General features: G+C 38.5%; 1 long non-coding RNA gene and 1 pseudogene across 1 annotated transcript in view; both read right to left on the bottom strand.

Moving 5' to 3' along the window:
* The window catches only part of LOC142848514 (uncharacterized), a 184,934-nt gene that overhangs the window by 11,144 nt on the left and 145,796 nt on the right, over positions 1–27,994 (bottom strand). The window lies entirely within an intron of this gene.
* Positions 513–27,994, bottom strand: part of LOC142839882 (vomeronasal type-2 receptor 116-like) — a 29,877-nt pseudogene continuing 2,395 nt past the window's right edge.

The raw sequence follows: 27,994 nt of genomic DNA, 5'->3' as shown, positions 1-27,994 counted from the left end.
GTTTTAGTAATAAAAGAAGCATGCAGATATCCATAAGCAGGTGAGTGGATAAAGTAAATATGAAGCATATTCACAGTGGCATTTCTTCAGCCTTAAATAAGAGTAAAGCCATAACATTTAAAAGAAAAATTTTGGAACCGAAACTGTTTATTTGGTCACCTAAGCCATAGTCATAAGTATAAATACCACAAGGGGGGCTGGCATTCTCTCTCTCTCTCTCTCTCTCTCTCTCTCTTTCTCTTCCTTCATTCTTAAAGTGGAAGGATTCCAAGAAAGGAGTGGAAGTATGGAAGGTGGGAAGGGGCGGGGAGTAAAGAAACACACAGACATGAGTGTAAAAATGAGGATTGTTTTAAGATAAGGAAGAAACAGGAAGAGGTCAATAGAGGGGATGCAGTATCAGTTTGTGAGACAGATGAATAGGAACAAATATATGTATGAAAATGTAATAATGAAATCTCCTTCATGTGCTAACTTGAAAGTTAATACTAAATTTATTAAGCCTTGTACCTCTAATGTATTTTGTTCCTGAGACCCTGAATAGAGTTCATCTGTGGTCTGAACAAAATGATGTAGCACTTGGGGGCAAAGATACAACCTAGGAGCCCTGCGCTGGATGCCAAGATGGAGAAGACCTCCACAGCCACCATGACCTTCCCTTTGGTGCTGTGGTAGACAGGGAGGAAGGTGACCCAGACACTGCAGAACACCAGCATGCTGAATGTCAGGAACTTGGCTTCATTGAAGGTGTCAGGTAGGTTTCTGGCCAGGAAAGCCACAGTGAAGTTTCCTAAGGCCAGAGCTCCCAGATATCCCAGCACACAGTAGAAAGCAGTGACTGAGCCCTTGTTGCACAGGATGATAATGTGTTCACGTTCAGAGTGTGCATCTGGGTCAATGAAGGGGGAAGATTTTCCCAGCCAGACCCCACACAAGATAATCTGGAACAAGGTGCAGATGGGAACAATGAAGTTAGGTGCCCGTGTTACCAACAACCACCCGATTCTTCTTCCTGGGGCAGTGACCTTGTAGGCCAGAACCACAGTGATAGTTTTGGCTAAGACAGTGGAAACAGCCACAGTGAACAACACTCCAAATGTGGTCTGCTGCAGGATGCAAGTGGTTGTGTTGGGGTGGCCAATGAAGAGAAAAGAGCAGAGAAAACAGCAGTTAAGGGTGATGAGCAGGATGTAGCTGAGAGTGCGGTTATTTGCCTTCACGATGGGCGTGTCTTGCTGCTTCAGAAAGATCCCAAGAACGAGAGCTGACAGTGCAGAGAAGTACAAGGCTATGCATGACAGCCCTCTCCCCAGGGGATCGTCATAGTCCAGGAAGGTCGTAGATTTCTGGAGGCAATGGTTTCGGTCTGTGTTGGCATATTGATGATCTAGACACTTCACACACTGATCCGCATCTGGTGAAAGCATGTATATTTGTTATTTCAGGTTAGTTTTCTTTTGTCCTCTTTAACCACTCACTTGAGTAGTTTAGCCTAACAGACATCCCTTGTTACTTCAGACACCAAACGAAAGAATGCTTTATGGGGAATAACGTGACTACCGTGTATTTCCTGCAATGTGACATGAACAAAGCTACAGTTTCTCCTCTTAATTCAATTGTGTGTTGTTTTGAATATTCTGATGTTATTATTTTCCACTTCTCAGAAACTTACATACTTACTTACAATATCCAACTTCAATTTGATCACAATATTGCATTCATGTAAAATATTTCCTGGGCTGGGGAGAGCTGATTCACTGGATAAACAGCTTGCTGCCTAAGCCTGATAATTTGAGTTTGGATTCCCAGGGTCCACATAAAAGCTGGATGCTGTAGCACAAGCCTCTATAATCCCAGTGCACCCCTGCTATAAGATGAGAGTTAGACAATATTTTCCAGGAGCTCGTGGGGCATCTGGCCTGGCTGATGCATCTGTGAAGAAACGTGATCTCAGGCAGAGGGAGGGTGATGACTGACTCCAATTCCATCTGTGCACCATGACACGTGCACACCCACACTCCTGGACACACACACACACACACACGCACACACACACACACACACACACACACACACACACACACACACACACCACACTCTTGATTTTGAAAAATAAGTTTAGTGAGGTAAGACGGGTCTTCTCAAGTCCTTTCTTTGTAGTGGTATTCTCAGATATGGGGTTCAAATGGAGCTACCCAGTGAACTGACTTCTCTGATTGTTTTTCTTCTATCTGAAGGTGTTTTAAATAAGTAAATATTGCATTTTAACAGTTTGCCACATGTCTGTAGCTCTTGCATTTGGGAGGTAGAATCAGGAGGAATAGGAGTACAAAGCCAGACTCAGCTACTTGGCAAGTTAGGGCATACCCTGGCCTTTGTGACATCTTTTCTGGCAACAAACAAAGGAGTTTAAAGGTGTTATCATAAAATTTGTCGGAAGGAATTAACTTCAAATATAAACATTGGATATTGGATTGTTTTTAAAGATTAATTTTTATTAAGTAGATTTAAAAATTTTAGTTTTGTGTATGTGTGCATGTGTGTGGGTTTGTGCAAATGATACAGATAGCCTAAGATCCCCTGGAGTTGCAGTTACAGATGATCTCCTACAGTGGTCTTCTAATTTCCACATGCATGCCATGTGTATTGGGGTGGTTTGAGTAATAATGACCCTCAAAGGCCACAAACATTTGGATACTTAGATGCCAGGGAGTGGCACTACTTGGGAAGGATTAGGACATGTGATCTTGTTGGAGGAAGTGTGTCACTGGGGGTAGGTTTTGAAGTTTCAAAATCCAAGCCAGGCCAAGTGGTTCTCTTCCTACTGCCTGCAGATCCAGATGTTGAACTCTCAGCTATGCTTCCAGCACAATGTCCAACTTCATGCTGCCCTGTTTCTAGCCATGATGATAATGGACTAAACTTCTGAGCCTATAAGCAAGTCTTAATTAAATGGTTTCTTTTATAAGAGCTGCTGTGGTTATGGTGTTGATTCACAGCATTAGAACAATGACTAAGACAGATGATGATACCAGGAGTGTGTTTTTTTTTCTATCATAGGACTGACCATGATGTTTGTTGGAGGATTAGAAGAGTGGTTGGATGATTTAAGTGGGGCTTAATGGGCCATCCTAATAGGAGCATGGAAGACTGTGGTGATGTGAGCAGTGTAGATTTGATGGCCTGTCTCAAGAGGTTTCAGAGGAGAATATTAATAAATAGCTTGGAAATTTTTCTTGTATTTTGTAGAAGTATGTGGCTATTTTTTGCTCTTGCCCCAAAATCTGCCTGATGTTAAATTGAAGAGTTTTAGATTAATGACACTGGAAGAGGAGATTTCAAGACCACCTAAAAGTGATTGTGTTACATGGTTATTAGTGGTCACCCTTACGTAGATCTATAATAAAAAGGAGCAAGATGAACAAGGAAAAGTACAATATGTACACTTTGAGGAAAAAAGTGCACCATGAAGTGTAAACAAGCTAAATATAGTACTCAAGGGGATGGAGGTGGTTTGAATAAAAATGTCCCCTCCATAGGTCCATAGGTCCCTATTAGGAGGTTTGGCCTTGTTGGAATGGGTATGGCTTGATTGGAAGAAGTGTGTAACTAGGGGGTGGGCTCTGAGGTCTCAGTATGTCTCACTCAGTTCTTTTCTTGCTGCCTGCAGATCCAGATGTAGAACTCAGCTACCTCTGTAGCACTATGTATGCCTGTGTGCTACCATGTTTCCCATCATGATGACAGTGGACTAAGCCTCTGAACAATGAGCCAGCACCAGTTAAGTATTTTCTTTTATAAGAGTTGCCATGGTCATGATGTCTCTTCACAGCAATAGAGACTCTAACTAAGACATAGATAAACATTTAAAGAAAGCCCCATGCTAAAATTAATAATGGGAGTTGTGACCCCGGGAAGACCCCACCCAGAAAGTCTTCCAACTTTTGAAAAGAAATGAAAGAAAAGCTTAAGCAGTGAAGGAAACCATAACAACAGAAAACTAGTACAAATGTAATGGAAGTAGGGGCCATGTTCAGGCCTAGCAAATAGTAGAACTTGTCAGCTTTGAATACATGGTTCTGACTTTTAGAGTCAAGGATATATGAAAGAGATATATCCTTGTGTGGTATCTCCCTCCACAGCTAAGGAATGCTGGTGAGATTAGGTGTGTGTCAGGGGTATGCATGGAAGCCCAGAAAGGCCATTGTATGAAGTTGTAAAGGTGAAGTCTAGATTTGTTGGAGACCCAAAGATGTTGGAGATGCCAGAGTTATAAGATACCTGCCGAGGAAAGTTGCAGACTGGGTGTGGAATCAGCCAAAGAGAGAGAGAGACAGGTGTGTTGCAGTTAACAAAGCTGGAAGGAGTTAGAGTGCTGAAAAGTGTTTTGACATCAGATATGGAGATGAAGAATTTAGAGTTGACTCTGTTGACTTTTGGTCTTTCTTTGCTCTAGTATTTCCTCAGTATGCTTCCTTTCCTCTCTTTTGAAATGGTAATGTACATTCTGTGCGATTGTATGTTGGAAGTATGTGACCTGTTTTTTATTTTAATTTTTACATGGGTTAGAGTTAAAGAGATTGCATGAGTCTCAGAAGAGAGTAAACTTTGGGCTTGTAAACAGTATTAAGAATGTTATAGATTATGGTGTGGAGACACAGAACTGGCTTAGAGTTCAGGCTCCTCCTGGGACAGATGAGACAAAGTTGGGAAACGATTGCTTGGCAAACCAAGCACAGATGAAAGCAAACTTTTTCTGCCCATTTCTCAAACGTTCTGTCAGAATCTGTATTCTGGATAAGGAAGTGGCCTTTGAGCTCAGTTCTTCACGCTCTACCAGTTACAAAGGAGTGCTTTGCTTCTGTATACTTTTTGCCTTTTTTCTATGTACTTCTTCTCCATGTACTTTTTATTACTGTTATTAATTGAGGTATTGAATCTTGCAAGGAGAGGTAAGAGTTTCTCATGATCATGTACGTGAGTAAAGGGGGAGTTTCAGAGTTGAGGCAATGCTTTTTAGTCTGCATAAAAGGCCATACAAAATAAAGCTTATTATGCAGTTGTTCACACTTTGCATCCCCTGTGTCCTGATTTGCATGAGACCCTTACCCAGGGACCCCAACGCACTAGACATTGATATTATGGGGACTTTTAAAATTAGACTAAATGCATTTTACATTATAATATGGCTCCAACCCTACGGGAAGGCAGGGAGTGGAATGTGGTGGTTTGAAAAAGAATGACCTCATAGTCTTGAATGCTTAGTCATCAGAGAGGAGTACTACTTGAGAAAGATTAGGAGGAGTGCCCTTGTGGAGTAGGTATGGCTTTGTTGGAGGAAGTATGTCACTGGGGATGGATTGTGAGCTTTCAAAAGCAAAAGCCAATCCCAGTGGCTCTCTTCCTGCTTTCTGCAGATTCAGATGTAGAGCCCTCAGCTACTCTGCCTGCACCATGTCTGCTGGTGTGTTACCATGTTTCCTGCCATGGTTATAATGGAGTAAACCTCTGAAAATGTAAACAGGCCCCAACTAAAATGCTTTCTTTATAAGAGTTGTTGTGATCACAGTGTCTCCTCAGATCAATAGAGCAGTGAGCTAGACTTGTGTGCCCTTTATAACACAATTATACAAAAATACATTTTATGTTTTATTATTATTTAATTTTTCTTTAGGTTTATCTATTTTATATGTATGGGGGTTTTGCTTGTACCATGTGTATAGTTGGTGTCTTCAGAGGGCATCACATCCCCCAGTCTAGAATTATGTATGGTTGTATCTTATGTAATGAAATAAATAAATCAGGTTTCCAAAGACAATTATTGCATGATTCATTATTGCAGTCTAGATTTTACATACACACACACACATACACACACAGACACATACACACACACACACACACACACACACACACACACACACACACACGGAGGTGAGCTACTTGGCCAGAAGAAGAACTTCTAGAAGGAAGGAGGGGGACAAGGTAGGATGTGGATGTAAAAATAGTCACACTGTATGTTATATGTGAACAAATATTCATAAAACCCATTATATTCTACACCAAATATACACTAACAAAATACTTTATTTTGAGATAGTCTGTTGTGTTTACTATGTTTCTGAGGATGACCTTGGTCTTCTGATCCTCTTTTCTCCTTCTCTCAAGTGCTGGAATTAGGTGTGTGTCACCAAATACAGCATATACAGTGCTGGAGTTGAAACCTAGGCAAGCACTCTACCAATTGAGCTAAATGCCCAACTCCACTAATCAAAGACTTTAAAAAAATACATTAGAGAGCCTTCAAGGTGGCTTGCTGAAAAAAAGGTGCCTGCCACCAAGCCCACAACCTTAGTTTAATTCCCAGAAAGATGATTACACTTTTTATTTAAAAAGTGAATTTAAAGAGTTTACCATTATAGGCCAGGCAAAGTGGCATATGTCTTTCTTTAGTTCTGGTACTTGGAAGACAGAGGCAGTGGATCTTTAGAAATTTAGGGGCAGCTTGATCTACATAGTGAGTTGCAGGACAGCCAGGATTACATAGAGAGTGATGGAGGAGGGTCATCTGTCTATGTGTTACCTTCATTGGTTAATAAAGAAACTGCCTTGGCCCTTTGATAGGACAGAAAATTAGGTAGGCAGAGTAGACAGAACAGAATGGTGGGAAGAAGGCAATGAGGAAGACACTATAGCTCTCCTCTCCAAGATGGACGCAGGTTAAGATCCTTCCCAGTAAGCCACCACCTCGTGGTGCTACACAAATTAATAAAAATGGGTTAATCAAGATATATGAGTTAGCCAATAAGAGGCTAGAATTAATGGGCCCAGCAGTGTTTAAAAGAATACAGTTTCCATGTAATTATTTTGGGTAAAGCTAGCTGGTGACTGGGAGCTGGGCGGCGGGAAGTGGCCCGCTGTTCCATCTACAAGAGAGACCCTGTCTCTAAAAAGTTTTCATTATAGAGGTGATTGACCTCAGCATCACATCATTTATATCCATGCATTTGAACACTTAAAGGTATTAATCAGTAATTAAATACTGAAGAAATCAGTTGTCTTAACAATACAGTATATATTAATGAAAGTTAACTGGTTCTCACTGGATTCCTGCTAACATTCCATATCATGCCCCATTATCCATTCTTTTTTTTTTTTTTTGAGTTACTGTAAATTTTTTAAAACTTTCCCTGACTTCTGTTTGAAATGAGATCCCTTTTGATACCTAGGATGGCCTTGAACTTGCAATAAACCTCCTGTCTCAGCCTCCTGAGTAATTGGTTATAACCTCACAAATATTGGCCTGCCTCTGTCTCCTGAGTGTAAAAGGTGTATATCACTACACTTTGCTTAATATCTTAGGCTAGGGAGATGGCTCAGTGTGTAAAGAGTTGGAAGTACAAATGTGAGACACTTCATAAAAATGCTATTAATTAGAAGTAGAGAATTTTTCCATAAAACACACTTACCAGTCTCATTGGAAATCTAATTCTCTGGACACAGAGTGCAGTCAAAACAACAAGCCACATTTCCTTCTGGGAGGGATTTTCTGAATCCAGGACTACAACGTTCACTGCAGATAGACTGGGGAGTCTTAGGAAAATCAGTGAGCAAGTTATAATTCATATTTTCACTTACTACTATACTGAGCACATTATTCATAGAACTGGAACATTAGTGAACATAGTTGTTGTATCCATAAACAACCAATTGGATGGATGTTGCTGTAGCTTGGACATACACACTGCCTTAACAGTAATGACCTTCAGCCTATGATGCTGCTGAGACATGCTGAAGCCTGTAAGTGGAGAAGTATTGGGGTGGAGAAATGGTTCAGTATTAACAGCATGGGATGCTCTTGCAGAGGTCATGAATTTGATTCCCAGACTCACATTGCATGGGTCAAAATTGCCTGTAACTCCAGCTACAGGGAATCCAACAGCCTCTTTTGGCATCCATAGGCACCTGCACTTGACATGCAGATAAGATAATCCCTTCCTTCACATTCATATAAATAGTAAAAAAATAAAAACAAAATGTTTTTTAAAAGGTGAGAAAGTTAGTGATTGGAGGCTTGCCATTGGAAGGTGTGTTGAGACAATGGACTCATCCTACCTCTAATGTTGCTGTCATGAGGTGAATGTCTTCTACTGTCACAAAGCACACCATAGTGCCTTATCAGTCAAAAGTAATAGCTAAACAAGTCCCAGAAACCACCAAATTCAACCTAAAGATCTCTCAGTAATGACAACCCCCAACAGATGTTGTACATATTTTCATATGAAATGTGTGAGCATTTAGGTGCATATTGGTAAATGAACATGATCTCATTACATATGGTATATAAAAAATTCTCTTCCTTAAATTAGAAGTATAGAGTTTAAAAAGCACATACATGGTTCAAGGGATTGTTGGGTATGATAATGGATTAAAAGCTGCCTCTGTGAGAGTCAGTGAAAGACAAGAGTTACAAGAGTCACAGTTAAAACCAAATAGACTCTACTTTTAGCAGAGAAAGAATTAAAGGAAAACAAAATAAGCCTACATGGCGCTTTTGTTTCCAAAGGAACAGTCAAGCTAGCGCTGCTTCAACATCTTGCTCGCACCACGTCACGGACAAAAGTAGCCGTCAATGAGGGGCAGTTGGTCATGGACACTAGAAAACAGCAGCTGGAACATGTCAACCCCGTTTGCTAGCCGTGAGTGTATTGATGGGTGGAGAAAAACTGGGTGAGCAGATGGGAGCTGAAATGAGGCAGAGAAGCTTGAAGCTGAGATTCCTGCCTGGCATCCTGGAAACCATTGCCCGAGCAGAAATCACCCCTACCGCTGCTTTGGTGAACCGCTATGAAATATTTCCTCCACTATCATTCGTGGCCCTAAACCATGCACTGTGCTTCTTATTCCTAGTTTACTCTCCATTTCCATTTCTCCAATTCCTTCCTCAATTTACTATTGAAGGAATGATGGACACCCTTAGCTCTAAAATCTGCGAAGTATATCTTCTCCAATCAGTACTCTAATGATGCTGTCTCTGAACCATGTTAGGAAAAAAAGAAAATACAAAAGTGTCTTCTACTTCAAGTTAACATGAATATTTCTGTCAAATCTCTGTATTTGTTATTGTAATTGAATTTCCTCATAAAGATGTTAGGACATCCCATGCTCAAGGATTGATAGAATTAATATTGTGGAAATGACCATTCTACCAAAAACTATTTACAGAATCAATGCAATACCAATTTAAAATTCCTATTTCATTCTTCACAGAAATAGTAGTATCCTTAATTTTTTATGGGTCCTAAAAAAACAACATATACTATTTCATATATTTATATTTTTAATATCCAGTAATATTTTTTAAATTTATATAGAAAACTTAAAAATATCAGTACATAAAAAATCACAAAACTGCAAGGCAAAAGAAAAGATTAAAATATATATAGTTTAGTATAAAACATTAAAAGACGTATTCAGAGAAAATATTCTGATCATGTATCTTTCTTCCTTCAATTCCGCTTAGATCTCCCTAACTCACCCTTTGTTCAACTCTATGCCCTTTCTTTCTCTATGTTTACAAAACAAGGAAACAAAACTGAAAACAGAAAACCCCAATGAAACAAACACACATAAAGCAAAAGACCAATAAAATAGAAAGTTTTCAAACAAAGAAATATGACATAAAAGTTCTACAAAAATAACATTGAGATTCTTGGGAATGGACTCTTCCCTGAAATGAGACTTTATTAGAAGAAATTACTCTTTTCTTTATAAGAAGGTCCATTGTAAATAGATTTTGGTTAGGAGGTCCTTATCAAGATTTGTTTTACTATGTGTAGTTAATTGTATTATAATTATACCCAACTCACCTCTGTAATTCCTGTGGCCCATTCTAACATGTCCTCAGATAAAGATAATTGTTGACCAAGTGGACCATATGGGGAAAACTGTCCAACTTTTACTTTAAGTCCTAGACCTTCTGAAAAGTTCCAATAGTTGAGAATGTCATACTCTGCATTCAGTTTCATTTTCTCATTCAAATTCACTTGTTCTCCAGCATGATTAGTAAACTGCTTGTCTTTTAGAAAAGGGTGCAGCTAAAAATGATGTATTATTTTATGAAGTTGGTACCAGAGTGAAGACAAATAACTGAAGTGTTTGGGAAAGTTTTGTATAGTTTAAATTCTTGATGCATAAAGTAAATTTAACATAGGTATCAAGAATGTAGGGCAAATGGTAGCCTATGGATAGCTAATATATTATGATATTTTTGAAAATAACAATCTTGTTAATAGATAGTAGCTCTCAATAACAAGCACCAAGATAAAAAGTAAGTGAAAGAAAACCTGGCAATTGTCAGTTTGTCTAACAAAATTTAGTTGTAGTAGGAGGCCACTTGTTCATTTCCTGGCCACCCAGATTCCCTAAATAACCACACTGAAACTGTATTAATTAAATCAAGGCTTGGTCTATTAAATCTAGCTTCCTATTGGCTAGCTTTTATATCCTTTTTAAAATTTCTGTTTTTAGTTTTATTAAATATAAAACTTTGGAAAAGAAAATCAAATTCAAGCTGGATGTATAAGTTTAATTCAATGAACAGTAGTATCTCTGAACAAGTTGGGGCCTAACTCTCTGAGTTTAGTTGTTCTTTTTGTCATTAAATAAATAATGACCTCTCCAGGGATAATAACAAACATCAAAGCAAACAAAACAAAAACAACAAATAAACAAAAACACAAAAGCATCTTGAGAACACATAACTTAATAAATCCCTGAAGAAAAATTATGAGATATAAAATATAAATGAATATCATTTGGTGTGTAATTCTAAGAAAAAATAAACTCCTTGAGATGAAAATAGAATAGAAACAGAAACCACCTAAAATTGAAGTTTTTATTATTCATCATCCATCATATATAGTAAGTAAAGGTATTAGGCAGGATTTTAAGAAATCATCACCCTTGGCTTTGGGGGAAAATAAATGAAAAAAAGCTTAATCACCACTGAATTATAAAGCAGGGTATATATACTTGGAGAAAATAAAAACATATTTGAATTCTCTCTTTGTGGTAGGTGTTTTTGTGATTTTTGAAATTTTATTCTACTCTCATACATTACATCCCTACCACAGTTTGCCCTGCCTTCAATTCTCCCAATTCCTTCCCCTTACCTCCCTTTTCTGCCAGATATCCTCCTCCTCCATTTCCCTTCAAACAAACAAGTAGCTGACCTCCCTGTGATATCCACTGAATATGACCTAACAAATTACAGTAAGACTAGGAAGAAAACCTCATATCAGGGCTGGAGGAGATAGTCCAGTAGGAGGAAAAGGGTCCCAAGAGCAGGCAAATGAGTCAGAGACACCCCTAACTTTCACTGTTAGGAATTTCACAAGAGCACAAAGCTAATAACCATAACAAATATGCAAAGGATCTACCTCAGATTCATGAATGCTCCATGGTTGCCACTTCAGACTCTGTGAGCCCCTATAAGCCCTTCTTGGTTTATTTTATAAGCCATGTTCTCATGATTTTTTCCCACCTCTCTGGCTCATACTTCCTCCCTGTCTTCCTCAGGGTTTGGCTGTGGATCAAAGCCTATGCTCCCATCAGTTGCTAGATGAAGAAAGCCTCTCTGATGACAACTGTATAATTCATCAATATATGAATATAGCAGAATATGATTAGGAACACAGATTGCTCCAATCATAAGAGGTCAGTCAACAGCCATGCAGCTGGTGACCCCACTCTCTAGGACCTCAACAGTGGAACAAATACCTGGGCCCTCCACCAACTCCCCAGACTTTTCTAGCCAGCCAGCATGGAGTTTCTTGTAGGTAGGCACCCCTAAAACTGAAACCCAGCCAGCGGCCCCTACAAACTACTAACCCTACCCTGCCCCCAACCCCCCTAATCCTCCTGCAACCACAGTGGAACTCTGAAACACAGCTTACTCCAATACTGAGGGGACTTGAGAGGTTAGTGAACAGCCACATGGTGGGACAATCCACTCCCTAGGACCTCCACAGTGGGACAAATCTCCAGGCCCCTTTCCCAACTCCCCAGCCTTTCCAAGCCAGCCAGCAGGTAGTTTCCTGTAGTAAACTCCCTGAAAACCCAACCCCATCCACTAGACCCACCAAGCTACTAGAGACACCCTGCCTATGAGCTCAGAGTTTGCTTCAATACTAAGAGGACCAAGAGCTTGCTACAACACTGAGAGAACCAAGAGAGAGCACCAAGAGAGTAAAACAGGAGAGAAGACCACAAGAACAGACTTATAGAGACCTCAGAGCTTCTTTGAGATGACATTGACAAAAGAAAACAGACTAAGAAAAACTCCCAAATGCTCAGACAGCCACTGCAAGGATACAATCAAGATGCAAAGACACTCCTTACATCAACTGAAGGAAGAGATGGATAGGTGCCAATGCAAGAATTCCTCCAACAACCTAAAAAGCAACATGGCAACATCACAACACAGTAGTGACACAACAGGAAGACTTAATCATCCAAACCCAGAATAATCAGAAGAAAATGACTTTAAATATAATTTTTTAAAATGATGGAGACCTTTAAAGAGGAATAAAGAACTCCTTAAAGAAATGTAAGAAAAGACAAACAAAAATTGAAATAAATTAATAAATCCCTCAAAGAACCCCCCCCCAAAAAACAATCAAACAAGTAAAGCAAACAGTTCAAGACTTGAAGACAAAAATAGAGATAATAAAGAACACACAAACTGAGGGAATTCTGGATATCAAAAATCTGGGTAAACAAACAGGAGCTACAGAGACAAGTATAACCAACAGAATACAAGAGATAGAAGAAAAATTTCAGGTGCTGAAGATATATAAAGAAAACAGACTCATTGGTCAAAGAAATTGTTAAATACAACAAATTTGTAACACAAAACATCCAGGAAATCTGGGACACCATGAAAAGACCTAACCTAAGAATAATAGGGGTAGAAGAAAGAGAAGAAATCCAGCTCAAAGGTACAGAAAATATATTGAACAAAACCATAGAAAAAAACTTACCCAACTAAAGAATGGCATCCTTATGAAAGTACAAGAAGCTTACAGAATGCCAAATAGACTGGATTAAAAAAAATAGTCCCTTCACCATATAATAATCAAAACACAAAAATACAGTATAAAGAAAAATTAAGAGCTGCAAGGGAAAAGGTCAAGTAACAAGGTAAACCTATCAGAATTATACTTCATTTCTCGATAGAAATCATGAAAGCCAGGAAGTCCTGGATAGAAGTGCTACAGACACAAAGAGACCATGGATGTAAGCCCAGACTGCTATACCCAGAAAATCTTTCAGTCACCATTGATGGAAAAAACAAGATATTCCATAAGAAAAACAGATTTAAACAATATGTATCCACAAACCCAGCCCTACAGAAAGTACTAAAAGGAGAACCCCAACGCAGGAAAGATAACTGCACTCACAAAAACACAGGCAACTGATAACCTCCTACCAGCATAACTGAAAGAATGGATACACACAAACACTACTACCTAAAAAATAAACAAAATTAACAACTGCTGGTCATTAATATCACTTAATATCAATGGACTCAATTCACATATTTTTTTTTAAAAAAACATAGCCTAAGAGAATGGATACAAAAACAGGATCCAACCTTCTGCTATATACAAGAAATACACCTCAGGCTCAAAGACAGATATTACTTCAGAATAAAGGGATGGGAAAAGGTTTTCCAATCAAATGGACCTAAGAAGTAAGTGGGTGTAGCTATCCAAATATCTAACAAAATAGTTATCAAACTAAAGTCAATCAGAAGATAAGGAAAAGGACACTTTATATACATAATAGGAAAAATTGTCTTTTATATCTTAATTTAACACATTTCCATTATTTTATATATTTTTTATTTTTCACTTTTTTTATTATTAAAAATTTCTGCTTCCTCCCCGCCTCTGCCTCCCATTTCTCTCCCCCTCCCCCGCTCTTTTCCCCCTCCCTCTCCAGCCCGAAGAGCAGTCAGGGTTCCCTGCCTTGTGGGAAGTCTAAGGTCCTCCCCCCTCCACCCAGGTCTAGGAAGGTAAGCACCCAAACAGCCTAGGCTCCCACAAAGCCAGTACATGCAGTAGGATCAAAACCCAGTGCCATAGTTCTTGGCTTCTCAGCAGCCCTCATTGTCTGCCATGTTCAGAGAGTCCGGTTTTATCCCATGCTTTTTAAGACCCAGTCCAGCTGGCCAAAAACTGGGAATGGGGGGTGAGGTGGGATGGGGGAAAGGGGAGATGGGGAGAGAAAAGTGAGAAGGGGAGGATGGGAAGAACTTGGGGGAATGGGATGGTTGGGATAAAGGAAGGGTAGATATGGGAGCAGGGAAGTATATATCTTAATTAAGGGAGCCAATTTTAGAGTTGGCAAGAGACTTGAACCTAGAGGGGTTCCCAAGTGTCCAGGGAGATGTCCACAGCTAGTTCCTAGGGCAGTTGAGAAGAGGAAGCCTGAAGTGGCCCTCCCTATAGTCATACTGACGAATATCTTGCATATCATCATAGAATCTTCATCTGGCGATCGAAGGAGATAGAGAGAGAGACCCACTTTGGAGCACCTGACTGTGCTTCCATGGTCCAAATGAGGAGCAGAAGGAGGGAGAACACGAGCAAGGAAGTCAGGATCTGAGAGGTGCACCCACACACTGAGACATTGGGGCTGATCTATTGGGAACTCACCATTATTTTATATTTTAATCACGAGACTCATGTCCTATGGGCAAGGTCCCAGCATGTCTGTTTCCAGGGTTGGCTCCATAGCTTCTCCTCACTCCACCTCCTCTCTCCCAGCATTCAGTTTAGAAACACAGAAAACAATCCAAGGAATCAATGAAACAAAAATCTGTTTCTTGGAGAAAATCAACAAGATTGACAAACCCCTATCCAAACTACTCAAAAGACAGAGCGAGATCCTGCAAATTAACAAGATTAGAAATGAAAAAGGGGAACTAAGCACAGACACAGAAGAATTCAAAGAATCATTAGATCTTACTACAAAAGCCTGTATGCCACAAAATTGAAAAATGTGAAAGAAACTGACATTTTTTTAGATAAGTACCATATACCAAAATTAAATCAAGACCAGGTGAACAATTTAAATAGACCTGTAGGTCGTGAGGAATTAGAAGCTGTTATCAAAAACCTCCCTACCAAAGAAAGCCCAGAACCAGATGGTTTCAATGTTGAATTCTACCAGAACTTCCAAGAAGAACTAATACCTATACTCCTTAATGTGTTTCATATAATAGAAACAGAAGAGTCACTGCCAAACTCCTTTTATGAAGCTACAGTTACCCTGATACCAAAACCATGCAAAGACTCAACCAAGAAAGAGAATTACATACCAATCTCACTCATGAACAGCGATGCAAAAATTCTCAATAAAATACTGGTAAACCGAATCCAAGAACACATCAAAAATATTATACATTATGATCAAGTAGGCTTCATCCTAGAGAGGAAGGGCTGGTTCAACATATGAAAATCTATCAATGTAATCCATCATATAAATAAACTGAAAGAAAAAAAACATATGATCATTTCATTAGATGCTGAAAAAGCATTTGACAAAATTCATCACCCTGTATGATAAAGGTCTCGAAGACTTAGGGATACAAGGTTCATTCCTAAATATAATAAAAGCAATATACAGCAAGTCAACAGCTAACATCAAATTAAATGGAGAGAAACTCAAAGCCATTCCACTAAAATCAGGAACAAGACAAGGCTGTCCACTCTCTCCATACCTCTTTAATATAGTGCTTGAAGTTCTAACAATAGCAATAAGACAACATAAGGAGATCATGAGGATTCGAATTGGAAAGAAGAAGTCAAACTTTCATTATTTGCAGATGATATGATAGAGTACATAAATGACCCCAAAAACTCTACCAAAGAACTCCTACAGCTTATAAACATCTTTAGTAATGTGGCAGAATACAAGATCAACTCCAAAAAAATCAGTCCCCTCCTATACACAAAGAACAATGGAGCAGACAGGGAAATCAGAGAAGCATCACCTTTCACAATAGTCACAAATAGCATAAAGTATCTTGGGGTAACTTTAACCAAGGAAGTGAAAGATCTATTTCACAAGAACTTTATGTCTTTGAAGAAAGAAATTGAAGAGGATACCAGAAAATGGAAGGATCTCCCATGCTCTTGGATTGGGAGGATTAACATAGTAAAAATGGCAATTCTACCAAAAGCAATCTATAGATTCAATGCAATCCCTATCAAAATCCCAACAAAATTCTTCACAGACCTTGAGAGAACAATAATCAACTTTATATGGAAAAACAAAAAACCCAGGATAGCCAAAACAATCATACAATAAAAGAATTTCCAGAGGCATTACCATCCCCAACTTCAAACTCTATTACAGAGCTATAGTAATGAAAACAGCTTGGTACTGGCACAAAAACAAAGATGTTGACCAAAGGAAACGAATCAAAGACCTGGATATTAATCCACAACTTTTCACTTTAGCCTCAGGGAGACTCTTTTGACAAGGGCAAAAAGCAGCCACATTCTTCACCGAAATATTGAGTATGGTAACCCAGACCCAGAAAGACAAATATAATATGTTCTCACTCATAAGTGGCTTTTAGACATAAAGCAAAGAAAATCCAATATACAATTCACAAGCCCAGAGAAACTAGACAGCAAACAGGACCCTAAGAGAGACATACGTGGATCTAATCTACGTGGGAGAGTTGAAAAGGACAAGATCTCCTAAGTAACTGGGAGTATGTGAATAATATGAGAAAGTAGAAGGGGACAGGGGAGAGGAGTGGATAAAATATATAGCTCAATAAAAATAAAAAAATAAATGTGTTAATTTAAATGTAAGAGCTGGTTGTAAGAAGTCTGACCTATAGGCCAAAAAGTTTATAAATAATACAAGCCTTTGAGTGATTACTTAAAAGTGGCTGCAGGATGGAACGAGACATAAAAACTTCTATTTACAGAGCACCTTACCCTGGGGCAGCCACGCCCTTCCCTTCTTCTGTGGACTTTATGGCATGTTGTGAAGTAACGTGCCTGGGAACTCTACTACCCTCATTCATCTCCACTGTCCAGTCTGTCTGCACAGGCTTTGCTGCGTGTTGTGGTAGTCCTGTGAAGTATCCCTTCTTTAGTCAACTCAGTCATTTCCCTTTTTTAAAGCTTCTTCTCCATGGATGGGACGCCACATACTTAAGATTAATACTCTCAGAAGGTTCCTTCCTCCAGCTTTTCTCTGCAGATTCCATTCTCCACATTTTGTGATTCCTTCCATGTGCCTAGGCACTCCACCCTCCACACTCAGCTCTGGCCTCTCAGCAAATGTCCACAGCCTCAACTGAATCCCATGGGACTCGCAAGATTACACATATTCTGTATTTTTATATAGAAATCTTTGATCTGGCAACATAAAATACTGATGTGGATTTAGAACACATTTTCTTCCTTCCTTTTAATTATTTCTGTATAAATCTTGACTTACCCTCCCCCCCTTTGTCAGTGTTTCTAGTAGTTTATTTTGTATTCTTAGAGATTCTAAGATAAGTAGTGTGGCCTCCTAATGAAGACATTTAGAAAAATCACATTGCTTATGTTATGAGCAATCCAATGGGAAACACATTACCTGCCAGGCTGAAAACATCAATTCTTCTGCCTTTCTTAATGGTTTTACTTCTACTTGATGAAGAAGCATCTCATGAAGGCTGTGGGCCACAGCATACACAGCATTGTATGTATTGTAAGCATACTCGGTCATGACCTTATCAAAATGGTTGTTAGGTGAGTCATGCAAGGAAACATTAGGCACACAGTTCTCAACTGTAGTACAGTCATCAGCAAATGAGCGGTTAAAAAAGTAGAACCAGAACCTTTGAAGGTAAAAATCTTCTGGGTATTTGGAAGGGTGAAGTGTTTGGGTAAAATTTTTGAAACCAGAGAGTTCTTTGTGGTGATGTGAGAAAATGAGGCTCCCATGCAATGACTGCAAAATGAAATGCTTTGAATGGCTGATATCATTCCATTCTGAGTTCATGATCCAAACTTTCCCTGTAACTAAAGTCTGCTTTAAATAAGACAGGAAGCCTCTCAGAAAGTCACTGTCCCCATAGGTGATGATCACATTTGCTGATGATTTCAGAACCCGTGTAGGATTCAATTGTTTCTGTGCCAAAAACGATACTTTACTGACTGGGATCATCTCCACAAAATCTATACATATTCTGTCTCTGTCCATTTCTGCCCTCAGGTCTGAGATTATCTGAACACCTTTTTGTCCTTCAGATACAATCAACTCCACCCAATTCCACTGGAAATAATTCAACAATAAGACAATGCCACTGGCCAGAGATGTGTCCTTGGAGGCCATTTGATAGAGATTGGGAAACTGATCATGATTATTCAGGTTAGGATCAAAAGACCCAATGGTCAGCTAAAATTAAAAGAAGTAGAAGCAGAATTAAGAGGAGGAACCATAAAGCATGGGTCAAATCATGACAGACTTGTAGAATCAGCTAGAGTGATGAAGAGAATTTGCTCATCACATCTATATACATGTACACATGAGGTAAAAGGCTAATATTGGCACTACCTTGTCAATCTTCACTTTACTCTTTTTTTTCTTTTGAGCATAGGTCTCTAAGTGAACATGCAGCTCACTGCTTTGGCTAGCCTGACTTTCTTATGAGGGACTCTCTGCTTTACCAGAACTGAGGTTAAAGATATGTCTTGTCATGGCCAGATTTCATGTGCTAGAGATTCACACTCAGGTTCTCATGGTTGTGAATCAAATACTTTACTCCCAAAGTCACCTCTCTATATTATAATACCATTAAAATACTGGTATCCTACTTTCTGGGAGCTTTCTAGAAAATTCCTCATCACTCACAGTCCCAGGTAATCACTGTCTGCTCTGGCCTATCCCTTTTCTCTGTCCTAGACCATGGAAATATGGATATGTCGCCAACTCACTGAACACTCACTCTTTGGGATTAAAAACTTTGTCAGATGTATAATCATAATTTTCTTTCATGCTCATTTTTCACCTTGGGATGATCCTGAACTTGTGATTTTCATCTCTCTACTCCACTCGTTCTCACCTGTGGATATTTGTAGAGTCCCAGCAGTGTTCCTATCTGGGCAGATGTTATCCAGGATACTCCTGAGAGTACAGCAACAGACTTCATTTCTTTCCTGCAGTTGTAATTACTTATATATTTCTTCCCTGATAGCCACGTGATGCATCTATCCAATGTCGACCATTCACTATACAGGACATTATAGATATCATACCCCAGAGACACATTGGGTAAAAGATGAGGGTTCATGTTGATCTCCTCAATAGCAAAAACCATTGCCAGGACAATTTGGTAGTTATTTATATTTAACCTGAACAGAAGACACAAGAATATTTAGGGGTGCTGTCTTTTGAATGTCAAATATCTCCCACATATTCACATCTGAACATTCTGCCTTCAGTTGATGACATTGATGAAGGCTGTGGAACTTTAAAAAGTTTGAGCATTACTGGAAGAAGTCTTTCACTGGAGACGGGCCTTTGGACTTTATACTTTGGCTTCAGTTCCTGTCCAGTCTCTTGCTTTTTGAGTGAAAATACAATGCAACTAGTGAAATTCCAGCTCCTGTCATTGTGATTTCTCTTCCTGTTGTCATGCCTAAGCTAACACGACAGATAGTATCTCCTGGAAGTATAAGCCAAAATAAATCATTCCCCTTAGCTAGCTTTTTTTTATGGTATTTTATCACAGTAATGGAAAAAATATTAGCAAGGGGAAATATTCAAGCCATGACTATTAATTTTGCATGCAAAAATTACTTTTAGAGATTAGATGTTTGCATCTTTATAACATCAGCATTTTAAAATTTATATCTATTTGGACTGAAATATTAATAATGTATTTTTAGGTAAGTAATGTTATCTGGTCATGAAAGTGGAGTCTCATAAATGACATTAGCATTTTTCTGAAGGCCCAGAGGCAATATTGAGTCATTGACTATGTCAGAGAAGAAGGTGGAAGCATGTTCTTAAGGAAAAAATTCAGAATAAATTTCAGACTTCAATGCAGAGTAGCTAGGTTTCTGCAAATACCAGTCCCTGTATTTGGAGTCTGTGAAGCACATTTTCATGGCTGCCTTATATATCAACATTTTATTTTTTTAAAAAAATGTCAGTATAGGCAAAATATAAACAGTGTGCCAGAGTATGGGGTATGTGCATCGAAAGTCTTAAGCAGGGAATACTGTAGAAGTATGGTGAAAAGTAGGGGGATTAAAGGGATATGTAATCCAAAAGAAGAGGACATGAAAGCATAGGAATCTTTACAGTCTAACCTGAAAAACTAAGTAGAGGCCTGCTAGAACACATGTGGGCTTCTTCCTTTTTTCATCTGTTCCTCCCTTTCCTCCTCCCACCTTTCCTTCCTTCCTTCCTTCCTTCCTTCCTTCCTTCCTTCCTTCCTTCTTCCCTCCCTCCCTCCCTCCTCTCCCTCTCTCTCTCTCTCTCTCTCTCTCTCTCTCTCTCTCTCTCTCTCTCCATCTCTCCCTCCCTCTTTCCTTCCCTCCCTCCCTCTCCCTCTCTTTTTCTAATTAATTTAACCTACACTGAAAGACTAGAACTAAATATGAACATTTACACATACAAAAATTTTCTGTCCAATGCTTTGATCTTGGGTAAAGTCTGAAGCACAATGGCAGATTTTACCGTTTGTGCCTTTTCAGTCTCATCTGCTGTAGCTATGATGATTTCCAATTTGAATAAACACAAATTGTCATCTGACATTCTGATTATGACAGATGAAGCCCTACTGAAAGTTTTGTCACATTTATTATAGTCAAATGAATTCTCTTGAGTATTTATTGATATTGAAGAAATATTTGTTACAGCTAAATAATTCTGGGACAATTTAAGTCATTTTAGAGTAGATTCAATAATCTACCCTTTCAGCCTACCATATCTGTATCTCCCTTTTTTCCAAAACAAGAACCCTAAATCTAATATCCTTTGTTTAGCTTTTTTCCTGACTATTATAAACCAATAATAACTTGTAACCAATCTGCCTAAACAATGACAATATTCATAATTCAATGGAAGACCAAAATCCATCCACCCTACATTTTGGAAATATGGGTGTTGTGTTCTTAAATTTACTTCCTACTGTCTGGGAGTGATGGGATCTTCAGTGGATCCTGAAAGGAAAAATTTGGGTTAATTATCAAGTCCTGGGAGAGGTCGCTGTATCATTTGTTATTCAATCTCTGTGTAATGGAAAGGGCAGGGCTTTTCTCCAGTCTTAGCTAAAGTAGTCTGTGAGGCTAGATCATCTCTGCTAACTACCTTGACATTGTTCTGAGCAGTTTTTAGTCCAAAGTCAATCTTTAGGTGGTGTTTTTCAGCTTAGTGATGCCATAATAGTCCTCGTGGAATTGTGGATATGGGACCCCATCCTCCTTTTGGAGACTTCAGAGATTGCATTAAGTCAGAATATTCCTTTCCTTGGTAAGTTTTCCTAATAGTCCCTTCTACTTTGGATTTTCTTTTTGTACAAATGTCTTTAAATTCCTAAAAATAATTGTTTTTATTTTCCTGGAAAGAAAGAAGAAAACCCTATCCCAACCCTAACTTTGGAGAGGTTCCCTTTTCGCAAGTTACATCTGATCAAATAAAAAAAAAAGTATGTTAGTTTTGTAGGTTAGTTTAGATTAAATGGCCATGCTGTTTGATGAATTATCATCTCTTCTAATTAAGAGATCTCTCTTGTTCATTTTGAATAGTTATCAATTTCTATAGTATCCATAAATTTTCATCCCCTATAGAATAAAAAGCAAAACCAACCCCCATGTCCCGGTTTCCATTCTAAGGTCAACACATCTTTAAAATATCCTGGCTGATTTAATTCCATAGGTTTTTCTATATCCAATGTCTCTCTGCGGTTGTTCCTTTCTCATTTAGAAAATTCAAAGTTAATAAAGCATTGTGCAATCTATTTCCGGGGGTCTTTATTACCGGTTATGGTTTATTTAACACATCCTTTAGAGTTCAACTTGATCTTTCAATAACTGCTTGCCATATCAGATTGTGTGGCATATCTGAAATGTGCTTCATATTATCATAAGCAAAATGCTGTTTAATTTTCTTAGAGATATATTCTGGAGCATTGTTCACCTTAATTTGTACAGGTATATCCATTATGGCCATAATTTCTAAAAAGTGTATGAATCCCGAATCAGCCTTCTCTAAAATCAGAGCAATTGCCCATTGAAATACTGACTAGGTATCACTGATGTAGTGTACATATTTTAATTTTCACAATTATACAAAATGGAACGCATCCATCTGCCAGATTTCATTCCTTTGAGTATCCTTTGGTTTACTTTCTACAGGTAGTGGTATTTGGTTGTATAAAAAACAAGTAGGATATTTCCTTGCCTTGTTGGCTGCTGCGGGAGGACCTTTGGCTCCTTCAGCCAATAGCCCCTGAAGTATGAGCACACTGTGCTGCGGGAGCCCCTTCCGTTCCTTCAGCCAATAGCTGCTGAAATACCAGCCCACTGGGGCATGGTCTATTTACCTTTAAAAAAGAGCAGCAAGCCTCGGCTTGCTCTCTTGGTTCCGGCGCTTGGTTCCAATTCCTGCTCCAATGACTAGGCTTCTTTCCTGATGGTGTTTTGTGAGTTTTACCCCCAAAATAAATACCCCTTTAAATCCTAACTGGTATGGGATTGTTTCGCGCATTAGTTGGCATATGATGGAAAAGTGTTTTTAAATCTTTACTATTGACATGATGTTTTTTATGAAATTCTGAGTCTTTCAGTGTATTTCCTTTCAATAATTGATCTATTTCTCCATTTTCTTTTGTTAAAGAACCTGGCAAACCTGTACGGGATTGGATGTGTGTTTTGTATTTGGGATGATTCCTAGTCCCGATTATATCTTGTAACTGAATGATTAATAAAGCCAATTCTGTATCATCTGGTATAAACTCAATGATTTCAATCCACAAAACAACTCTTTCAGCATATTGTAAATTGGTAACTATGGCGAGAGGGTCTTTAAAATCTCTTAGAATCCTGAGAATATCATATACTCCTGACTTTTGGAAAGAATCATAAGGTCTTTGAGCCACCTTATTTAAATTTTCTGATTTTTTTTGTTTTGTTTTTCAGACAGGTTTTCTCTGTAGCTTTGGAGCCTATCCTGGAACTACCTCTTGCAAACCATGTTGGCCTCAAACTCAAGGAAATCCTTCTACTTCTTCTGCCCAAGTGCTGAAATAAAAGGTGTGCAGCACCACCATTGGGCTAAATTTTCTGATCTGTAACCTGCCTTCCCTGTTTTATTTGCAACAGTATAGAATGTATGGGTTCCTGATATTGGTGTTTCCCTTACAATGTGAGGAATGATCCAACTAGCTTTCTTTATAAATTGAATACTCTTGCTTTTGGGATGATTGTTGTTAATTTCTCCCTCAAAATTACTGTATGTTCTTTATCAATGTTCACTTTCTATCCATAATTTGTCAATTTCATCATTGACAAAAGGTACTGTAATTTCTGCTGGGTCTATTCCCTTAACTGACAAAGTCTCAATTTTCCTTCTAGAATAAATTCAGAGACCTTTTCCACATAAGTTATTTTTTTTACTCTGTTTAGGTGGTTAAAAAAAGATCAATTCTAAGGTAATATCTTCCCTCTGCACTCAAATTCCATTTGGGGAATTTTTTGAGGGTAAAATGATCAGAATACAGTTAAGTTTTGGATTCACATGATCCACATGCATATTCTATAATTTCTTTCCCACCAAAGCCAATTCTTTCTCAGCTTCAGCTGATAATTTCCTAGCACTATTTAAGTTCTTAAACTCCCTAAGGTTTTGAACAAATTACTCAGTTCATCAGGATTCACTTCAATAGTGGGCCATAGATTGGAAGTATCTCCTAGCAATCCTTGGAGGTCATAAAAGTCTGCTGGAGGATCGCTGGGTTTGGGGGCAGGATGGGGCTAGTAGTTTGTAAGGGCTCCTGGATGGGTTTGGGTTTTCGGGGAGCCTACCCACAGGAAACTCCCTGATGACTGTCTATAAAAGCCAAAGGAATAGCCTTTAATACATGGGCACAAGAGACCAATTCCTAAATAAAACCCCAGTAGCACAGACACTGAGAACAACAAGAAATAAATGGGACCTCCTGAAACCGAGAAGCTCTACAAAGCAAAGAACACAATCAATAAAATAAAAAGACAGCCTGCTGAATGGGAAAAGAGCTTCACCAACCCCACATCAGACAAAGGATTGATCTCCAAAATATATAAAGAACTCAAGAAATTAGACATTAAAATTCTAAATAACCCAATTAAAAATGGGGTATTGAACTAAAGAGAGATTCCTCAACAGAAGAATATTAAATGGCCAAAAGATACTTAAGGAAATGTTCAACATCCTTAGTCATCAGGGAAATGCAAAGCAAAACAACTCTGAGATACCATCTTACATCTGTCAGAAAGGCTAACACCAATGATAGCTTGTGCTGGAGAGGATGTGGAGTAAGGGGAACACTCTTCCATTGCTATTGGGAAGACAACCTTGTACAACCACGTTAGAAATCAATATGGCAGTTTCTCAGAAAATTGGGAATCAATCTACCTAAGGATCCAGCAATACCACTGTTGGGCATATACCCAAAAGATGCTCAATCATACTATAAAATCATTTGTTCAACTATGTCCATAGCAGCATTATTTGTAATAGTCAGAACCTGGAAACAACCTAGATGCCCCTCAACTGAAGAATGGATAAATAAATGTGGCACATCTACACAGAGTACTATACAGCAGTAAAAAAACAATGTCATCAGGGCTGGAGAGATGGATCAGCAGTTAAGAGCATTGCCTGCTCTTCCAAAGGTCCTGAGTTCAATTCCCAGCAACCACATGGTGACTCACAACCATCTGTAATAAGGTCTGGTGCCCTCTTCTGGCCTGCAGGCACACACATAGACAGAATATTGTATACATAATAAATAATTATTTTTAAAAAATGATAAAACAAACAAAAAACAATGTCATCTTAAATTTTGTATGCGAATGGATGGAATTAAAAAACACTATCCTGAGTGAGGTAACGCAGACCCAAAAATAATAATATGGTATGTACTCAGTATTAAGTGGATGCTAGCTATAAACAATGGACATTAAGCATATAGTTCATAATCCTAGAAACACTAAGCTATAAGGTGAACCCAAAGAAAAACATGAAAATTGGAAATAAACAAGTTCACATGACAAAATTGGGAGCATGGGGACTGGGGGAGAAGGGAAGGTAAGAAGGGAAGAGGAAGAGAGGAGGGTTAAAGAGAACTTGAGGGAATGGGATAGTCAAGATGGAGAAAAGACATAATGAGAGCAAGGAAAGAGATATTTTGATTGAGGGAGCCATTATAGGGTTAGCAGGAACCTGGTTCTAGAGAAATTCACAGGAATCCTCAAGGCTGACTCCAGCTACGACCCTAAGCAATAAAGGAGAGGGGGGCAGATCTTCATTAGCCCTGTAGTCAGACTGATAAATATCTTATATATCACCATAGAATCTTCATCCAGCAACTGATGGAAACAGAGGCAGAGACCGGCATCGGAGCACTGCCAAATTCCAGGTGAAGAGTGAGAGGAATGAGAATATGAGCAAAGAGGTCAAGATCATGATGGGTACACCCACTGAAGCAGTCTATCTGATGTAATTGGAGCTCACAAACTCCAGCTGCACTGGGAAGGAACAAGCATGGAACCAAACTTGTCCATCTGAATGTGGTTGACAGTTGCATGGCTGGGGCAGACTGAGGGGCCACTGGTAGTGGCGCCAGGATTTATCCCTACCGGATGTACTGGCTTTTAGGGAACCTATTCTCTTTGAATGGATACTTTGTTCAGCCTAGATATAGTAGGGAGGGCCTTGGACCTTTCCCAAAGCAATGTGCCTTACCCTCCCTGAGGATTGGAGGGGATATAGTGAGAGGAGGGTGTATTGAGGGAATGGGAGGAGGGAAGAGAGGGGGAACTTGGATTGGTATTTTTTAAAAATTTAATAAATTTTGTAAAAAATCATAGTATTCCCCTTAGGTACATATAATTAATTTATTAATTATATCTAAAAATTTGAAAAGAATTACATGAATAGTAAAAATTATATGTTTTTAAATAAAATACATGACTATTTTGAATACCAAAAAAAGAATCTGCAATTGATCTCTCCTATTTTATAACTTTTATAGCCTATTATTTCATAAACCTATTTTATAGCCTAAATAACTAAAAGAATCTCCTCTTTATACTTTTTTTCAGGAAAAACTGTAATCCCAACAAGGGAAAATATTTTTTACTTTCACCAACATTCTAAAGTATTTACATTTGAATCAGATAATAAAATGCATCTATGTAAAGTATAAATTGAGGAAATTGTTGTGTATCATTTCAAATGGTTGATGTACAAATTATAGGCACAGGTTAAGGCTATTTAACATTCCCTGTGGGAGAATCTTCCATTAATATTCTCTAACATGCTGAGAATTATTATAAGTAGACACCATTAAGCAAATTTTTCTCTGTCTTCTTCTTGTAAAGGTATAGTGAAGATTCAACCTTTTAAATCAATAATTATAAGAGGTCATCCTTTAGGCAATAAAGAAGGCAAAGGAATTCTAGACCATAGAGAGCCCATTGACTGGATTACCTTATTAACAGTTCTTAGATACGTTACCATTCTCCATTCTCCATATTTCTTTTTAACAACAAATACAGAATTACAAGGGCTGGTTGGTTCTTCAATAGGCTGAGCATTTAGCGTCTCCTTTTCCAGCTGTTCTAAGGCCTGCAGTTTTCCTGTTGCCATAGGTCATTGAACAACCCATACAGGTTTTTCAACCATTTTAAAGACAGGGATGCTGATGACTTTAGACGATCAGCAGCTGTTGTCCCCTGTTCTTGTACAATATGAATCATAGGTGACTTCTCTTTACAATACCTTCTAATATTTTCTCAGAATCATAAGTTAATATATTGTTTGTTTCTAAGATTGGGGAAATGTTAATATGAGTATTTCATTGCTATAACAAATCACACCCCTACAAATTCATTGCTATGTTAGCAACATATGGTTTTGATTTTCCAATCTGTCTTTGTGGCCGTATGCATTTGACCCTTCTCATGCTTTGTTTTACCTGAGATAAAGCTCCAATCCTCAAATGCATTTACCTCTTGAAGAGGTCAATTTTGCTGCCAAGATTCTGTTACATGTATTGTTACATTCACACCTGTGTCTTCCAGACCTTCAATGGTAATGTCATTTATTTGTAATTTAATTAGGTCTTTGTTCATATAAAGTTTGGAAGTTTGCCAAAATACTTGCTTTATGGTTTTTCCTGAATTATTTGTTTTCTCTTCTATAGCTAGTGTATCATCCAGAGAAGTATGGTTTCTTACAATAGGCACCAGGTTCTTTAATTCTTTGGAAAGGAATTTCCTCTATGATGACCGAAAACAACTGAACTGAGCTTGGCTTGGGGCCATGTGAGATGCCCTTCAAGGAATTTCCTGACAGCAAAAGGTTACCTTAGATGTCATTAGTACAATGCCTGCCTTTGCCACACCTTCTGCATAATCCAGAAGGGAGGGACATTCTGTTTGAATTATGCTTAGAAAATAACACCGTTTATACTAACGCCCTGTTTTCAGTCCACTTTAATGTTGCCTTGCTTGCCACAGTTGAAACACTTGACACTTAGATTTTTCTTCAAAACTCTGGAAATCACCTCTCCTATCGAAGCATCATCATGGTCATGAGATTTAATATGGATTATTTCTCAGACCCATTTCCCCAAGTGTTTTGATCTTACCTTTAAAGGCATAATTATCCTTTACATTAAGAATTAGCATGTTCCAAAGCC

The sequence above is a fragment of the Microtus pennsylvanicus genome, chromosome 1 (genome assembly GCF_037038515.1).
Source record: "Microtus pennsylvanicus isolate mMicPen1 chromosome 1, mMicPen1.hap1, whole genome shotgun sequence".
Classification (NCBI taxonomy): domain Eukaryota; kingdom Metazoa; phylum Chordata; class Mammalia; order Rodentia; family Cricetidae; genus Microtus; species Microtus pennsylvanicus.
The sequence above is the reverse complement of the archived record's forward strand: the minus strand, read 5'-3'. Positions and strand labels throughout refer to the sequence as shown.